This window comes from Corylus avellana, chromosome ca5 (genome assembly GCF_901000735.1).
Source record: "Corylus avellana chromosome ca5, CavTom2PMs-1.0".
Classification (NCBI taxonomy): Eukaryota; Viridiplantae; Streptophyta; class Magnoliopsida; order Fagales; family Betulaceae; genus Corylus; species Corylus avellana.
In genome coordinates this window covers 7,825,300-7,831,539 of record NC_081545.1, presented here as the reverse complement: position 1 = coordinate 7,831,539, position 6,240 = coordinate 7,825,300, and positions in this window count along the sequence as shown.

Sequence of the window (6,240 nt, the reverse complement as noted above, 5' to 3'; positions counted from 1 at the left end):
ATATGTCTACAACAATTAATATGTTTTCTTTATGTCTTAATCACAGTATGTTTACATTGTCAAATTTAATTGTATTTTGTTATTTTCTTTTTATTAATGAAATTTTAATATATATTTTGTTTATATATAGAGGTATGGGTCATATTGATGAAATGATTAATTCCAAGATGATTGGTGAAGATTTGTGTCTAGCAAATAGTTGTACAACGCATACAATTCTTAGAGATAAGAAATATTTTCAATACTTGATATTAAACAAAGTTAGTGTCAATACAATATCAGGTTCATCAAACCTAATCGAAGGCTCTGGAAGAGCGAATATCATATTGCCAAAATGAACAAAATTTTGTATTAATGATGCTTTGTATTCTTCTAAATCTAGAAGAAATTTAATCAGTTTTAAGGATATTCTTTTAAATGGTTATCATGTTGAAACCACTAAAGAAAGTAGTGATGAATATCTTTATATTACTTCAACAATTTCGGGCCAAAAGTTCATATTGGAAAAACTGTCTGCTTTCTCTTCCGAGTTGTATTATACAACAATAATAACAATTGAATCACATGTTGTGATGCACCAAAAGTGCTCTAATCCAAAGATATTTATGCTTTGACATGATCGTCTTGGACATCCGGGAACAATTTTGATAAGTTGAATAATTGAGAACTCTCATGGGCATCCCTTAAAGAGCCAGAAGATTCTTTTACCAAGTGATTATCCTTGTGCTGCATGTTCTCAAAGTAAACTTGTTATCAAACCATCCCCTTCTAAGGTAATTGTTGAATCTCCATCATTTTTACAAAGGATTTAAGGGATATATGTGGGCTGATTCATCATCTATGTGGGCCATTTAGATATTTTATAGTTTTAATAGATGCATCATCTAGGTGGTCACACGTTTGCTTGCTTTCTACTCGTAATGTTGCATTTGCTAGACTTCTTTCTCAAATAATTAGATTATGAGCACAATTTCCTGATTATCCAATTCAATCTATTTGGATAGATAATGCGGGTGAATTTACATCTCAAGCATTTTATGATTATTGCATGTCAATTTCCTGAAGAGGCCTTACCCACAAAACAGGCAACGAAAATTGATCCATCCAAACTTTCTGTACAAAACTCTCCTGGAAATGAATCCCCCAAAGAGGAATCTCCTGAAGAGTTACGCCCTGAAGAGGAACAGGTACCTGAAAATAATGAGATCTCAATAAATTATGTAAGTACAGGAGAAATATTAGATAGAAACAAAATTGTTGTCGACAACATATTTTCATTTAAAATTGCATTTGACATTACCAGAAGTAATGATGATATTGAACCACAAACCGTCGAAAAATGTCGATGTAGAAATGATTGGCCAACGTGGAAGGAAGCAATTCAGGCAGAATTGAACTCACTAGCAAAACGTGAAGCATTTGGACCTGTAGTCCAAATACCTGAAGGTGTATTGCCTGTTGGATACAAGTGGGTATTTGTACGAAAACGAAATGAGAAAAATGAAATTGTGAGATATAAAACAAGACTTGTTGCACAAGGTTTCCTACAGAAACCTGGTATTGATTATGAAGAAACGTATTCCCCTGTAGTGGATGCAATTACATTTAGATTTTTGATTAGCTTGGTAGTTATAGAAAGTTTGGATATGCGTCTAATGGATGTGGTTACAGCATATTTATATGGATCACTTGATAATGATATATGTTAGGTTATGTTTTGGCACATTTGGTTTACATGTAATTTGTTGAAAATGAAGCATCCTAGCGTCCAGAAAGTTGATTCTAGAAGGTCCTGTCCGGACCACCAGAAGCCGGGTCCAGACCCAATATCCAGAGAACACACTTTGAAGGGCATGTCCAGATCGCCAGAAGCTCGGTCCGGACCCAATTTCCAGCAAGCCCTTTTTATATGGGTTGTCTAGACACAAGAGTTGGATGTCCGGACACCACTAGGTTACGCATATGTAACTCTAGCCATGTCCGGACACCAACTTTTCCATGTCCGGACATGGCTGCTGATTTGTTAGTTTATTCTCTATTTAAACAAACGATTGTGCCTAATATAGGTACGTATTTTGGGGAACAAAATCAGAGAGCTTAGAGAGAGATATTGTTCTAGTTTATGTGAGTAAAGATTAAATACGTGAAGCCAATCGGAGTTCCGATGAAAGGAAATTTTATAGAAGAATTGTGCCAGATGTTCTGGAAAGAGCTACTGCGGTAGAAGTCAAGTGGGTCGCTTGTCGTGTACAAGGAAGAGTAAATTGCAAAGGTTTTGTAATTCTTCTTGTATTCCTTATTCTTCTTATAGTGGATTGATTTCTTGGGTTTGGCTACCCCGGAAAGGTTTTACATTTAGAGAGTTTTCTAAATGGTTTCCTCTTTGTAACCAAATATCTGTGTTCTTGTTTTTCATTACATATCTGTATTTGGTTGATTATTAATTGTTAGGTCGGATATTATTCCGCTAAATATTTTTGAATCACTTAGACATTTGAATAAGTGTCGTTTTGAGTCGTTTTTAGAATTTTCAATTGGTATCAGAGTGGGTTCACTCTGTTTGGCTTAAATTCCTGAGTGAGATCTTTGACTCCTTTTTACTATGAATACATCTCAGTCCCTTGTCATTGACTCTTTTGGTTTTGATGATCTTGACGATGTGTACAAGATCCTGTCTAATGAGTATAGTCAACTGTCCTACAGATACAAAAAGACTTGTAAAAATTTTAAAATTGTAAAAACAGGAAAAGGAATATTTGGCGAATGAATTGTCTAAATCACATGCCTCGATTGATTCTTTAAATTTTGAGATGTCTGTGCTTGTTAAAAAGAATATATCACTTGAGAATGATTTGAAAGAACTCTCACAAAAATTATCTAGTGATAATCTGAAAAGTTTGTTCTGTGTTGATAACAAGCATAGTATGATTGTTGATAATGGTGTTTACTCTACTTCACATGCTTCTAAATCTAAAAGAAAGACCTTATTTGTTAAGCCTGTGAATGTTAAAGAAGTCAAGGCCAATACAATCTATTTAGATAAGGGCAAAACCTCTTGTTTGAATAATTGTGTGAAGCCCAAATCGAAGACTTCTTCAGACCAAACTGTTTTCAGTTTAAATCCCAAAGACTTTGGAAAAACTTGGCTTCTCCTAAGAAAGAAAAATGTGATATAGAGTCGGGTTTGCCTAAATCAAAATCTAAATATATCCCTCCTCATAGAAGATAACCTTCTCAAAGGTTTGTTCCCACCTGTCATCATTGTGGCAAAATTGGTCATATTCGACCAAATTGTTTTAAATTAAGACCCCATATGTGTCATAAATCTGGTCCTAAGATTGTACAAGAGTGGGTTAGGAAGGATGATGCCATTCACCCGTTGAGGGGAAGTGGTAGTGATCTCACATAAATTTAGGTGAGAAAATAACATGTCTAGGAATTATTGTTTTGCTTATTTTTACAAATCATAGAGCATGTTGTTTTGCTTTGCTTTGCATTTTTTTTTTTTTTTTTTCGCTTTCTAGTTTATGCATTGCAATTTTTTTGTTACACTTTTTGTGTGAAGAGTGTATACATGTTTGTTTGGAGATTCTTGTTATGAGGCATATTCATAAAGGACTTTTCAAGAAATTCATATGTTATGATCTTTAAAAGGCTTATAGATGAGATGTTGTGTGCGGACCATCAAGATTTTTGTCTACTTGCTAATCAAGTGTTCGTGAATGTGTAACGTCTTGTGAAGACCTAGAAGTAGTTATTTTTTTTTTCTTTATGCATTGCATTTTTGTTTGTTTTGCATTTGTTTTTGTTCATGTGCATTTCTTTTGTGAAAAATTTCAAAAAGACAAAAATATGTTACTTTGATTGTTTTCTTTTCTTTCTTTTGTCTTATGCACCTAGATAGTCCATTAATTTCTCATTTTGCTTTTTATGGATTTAATTCCTTGCGTCTTGGAATATTCTTAATATGCATGAGATAAAAATTTGTGTTAATGGACTTGTGTTTGTGGTTACCTAAAGCCTGAGCTCATGTGGTACATTTTGCCTATGCTTTATCTCTTGTGCACATTTAAGCTTAAATTGAGGTTTTGTTTCATTTTATTTGTAAAGTCAGTTAGGTAACCATATGAGGTTTTTGACTAGTCATATTTTTCAAATTGACCATATGCTAGTTGAACCTAGGGCTTAAAAATTCCTGCTTTCTCTTTTGTGATAAGCACCAAAAGTTTAAGGACATTTTCTCAAAGAGAAAAATAAACAAGATAGTGAAACAAATAAAATCAAAAGATCATATTCCAAAAAGAATTTATTTTACTGTGTCAAACTTGTGCAATATGTATTACAAATAGAAATGTATAGGATGAGAGTGGTTAGGCCCTAGTATGATAAGGTTTGACTTTTAATTTGATATACTTGTCAAAACCTCATGGTGATGAAACTTTCTCCTCATATTGTAAGTTGAAAATTTTTCTCTTTGGATGGCTTACACGCACACACCACACAAGTATGAGTTGAATGGAACATTTTCTTTGCTTGAGTTAAGCAATATGAGTTTCTTGCCATTTCTAGTCTCATATATATTTTGCATATTTGGAGCATGTTTGAGATATTCATTGTGTAATACATGCGTCATTGATGTGTATATCATGTGTGTTCATTTGACTTTGGAGGGGGAGAAACATGTTTTGCATTTCCAGTTTCTTATTGTTAATTGACTCATACATTGAGGGGGAGTTTTGCTAATGTTTCTCTATGATCATGCATTCTACGTCATTTTTTTTTTCATGAGTTTTATTTATGTCTTCTTGTTCCACATATGCTTTGATAAATTTTGTGAGTGTTTCAGGAACCATGGAGACCTTTTGTCATTCTGTGACAAAAAGGGGGAGTTGATTTTTTGATGTGTCATTTTCATGTACAAATTATTTTTGTCCCCGAATAGCCAAAAGGGGGAGTTTGTTAGGTTATGTTTTGGCACATTTGGTTTACATGTAATTTGTTGAAAATGAAGCATCCCAGCATGTCCAGAAAGTTGAATCTAGAAGGCCCTGTCCGGACTACCAGAAGCCGGGTTTGGACCCAATATCCAGAGAACACACTTTGAAGGGCATGTCCAGACCGCCAGAAGTTGGGTCCGGACCCAATTTCCAGCAAGCCCTTTTTATATGGGCTGTCCGGACACGAGAGTTGGATGTTCGGACACCACTAGGTTACGCATGTGTAACCCTAGCCATGTCCAGACACCAACTTATCCATGTCCGGACATGGCTGCTGATTTGTTAGTTTATTCTCTATTTAAACAAACGATTGTGCCTAATATAGGTACGTATTTTGCGGAACAAAATCAGAGAGCTTAGAGAGAGATATTGTTCTAGTTTATGTGAGTAAAGATTAAATACGTGAAACCAATCGGAGTTCCGGTGAAAGGAAATCTTATAAAAGAATTGTACCAGATGTTCTGGAAAGGGCTACTGCGGTAAAAGTCAAGTGGGTCGCTTGTCGTGTATAAAGAAGAGTAAATTGTAAAGGTTTTGTAATTCTTCTTATATTCCTTATTCTTCTTATAGTGGATTGATTTCCTGGATTTGGCTGCTTCGGAGAGGTTTTACATTTAGAGAGTTCTTTAAATGGTTTCCTTTTCGTAACCAAATATCTGTGTTCTTGTTTTTCATTACATATCTGTATTTGGTTGATTATTAATTGTTAGGTCAAATCTTATTCTGCTAAATATTTGTGAATCACCTAGACATTTGAATAGGTGTCATTTGGAGTCATTTTTAGAATTTCAATATATACACGAAAATCCCTGAAGGATACAAAATGCCTGAAGCATATAATTCGAAATTCTGAAGTATTCATTCTATCAAGCTACAAAGATCTTTATACGGGTTAAAGCAATCCGGACGCATGTGGTACAATCGTCTTAGTGAATATCTGTTGAAAGAAGGATTTGAGAATAATCCAATTTGTTCATGTGTTTTCATTAAGAAATCAAAATCTAGATTTGCCATTATTGCAGTTTATGTAGATGATTTAAATTTTGTTGGGACTCTAGAAGAGCTTATAAAAACTGCCACTTATTTAAAAAATGAGTTTGAGATGAAAGATCTTGGAAAGACAAAATTTTGTCTTGGCTTACAGATTGAACATTTTCCAAATGGAATTCTTGTTCATCAATCAACATACACAGAAAAAGTCCTGAAGCACTTTTATATGGAGAAAGCTCATCCTTTGAGCATC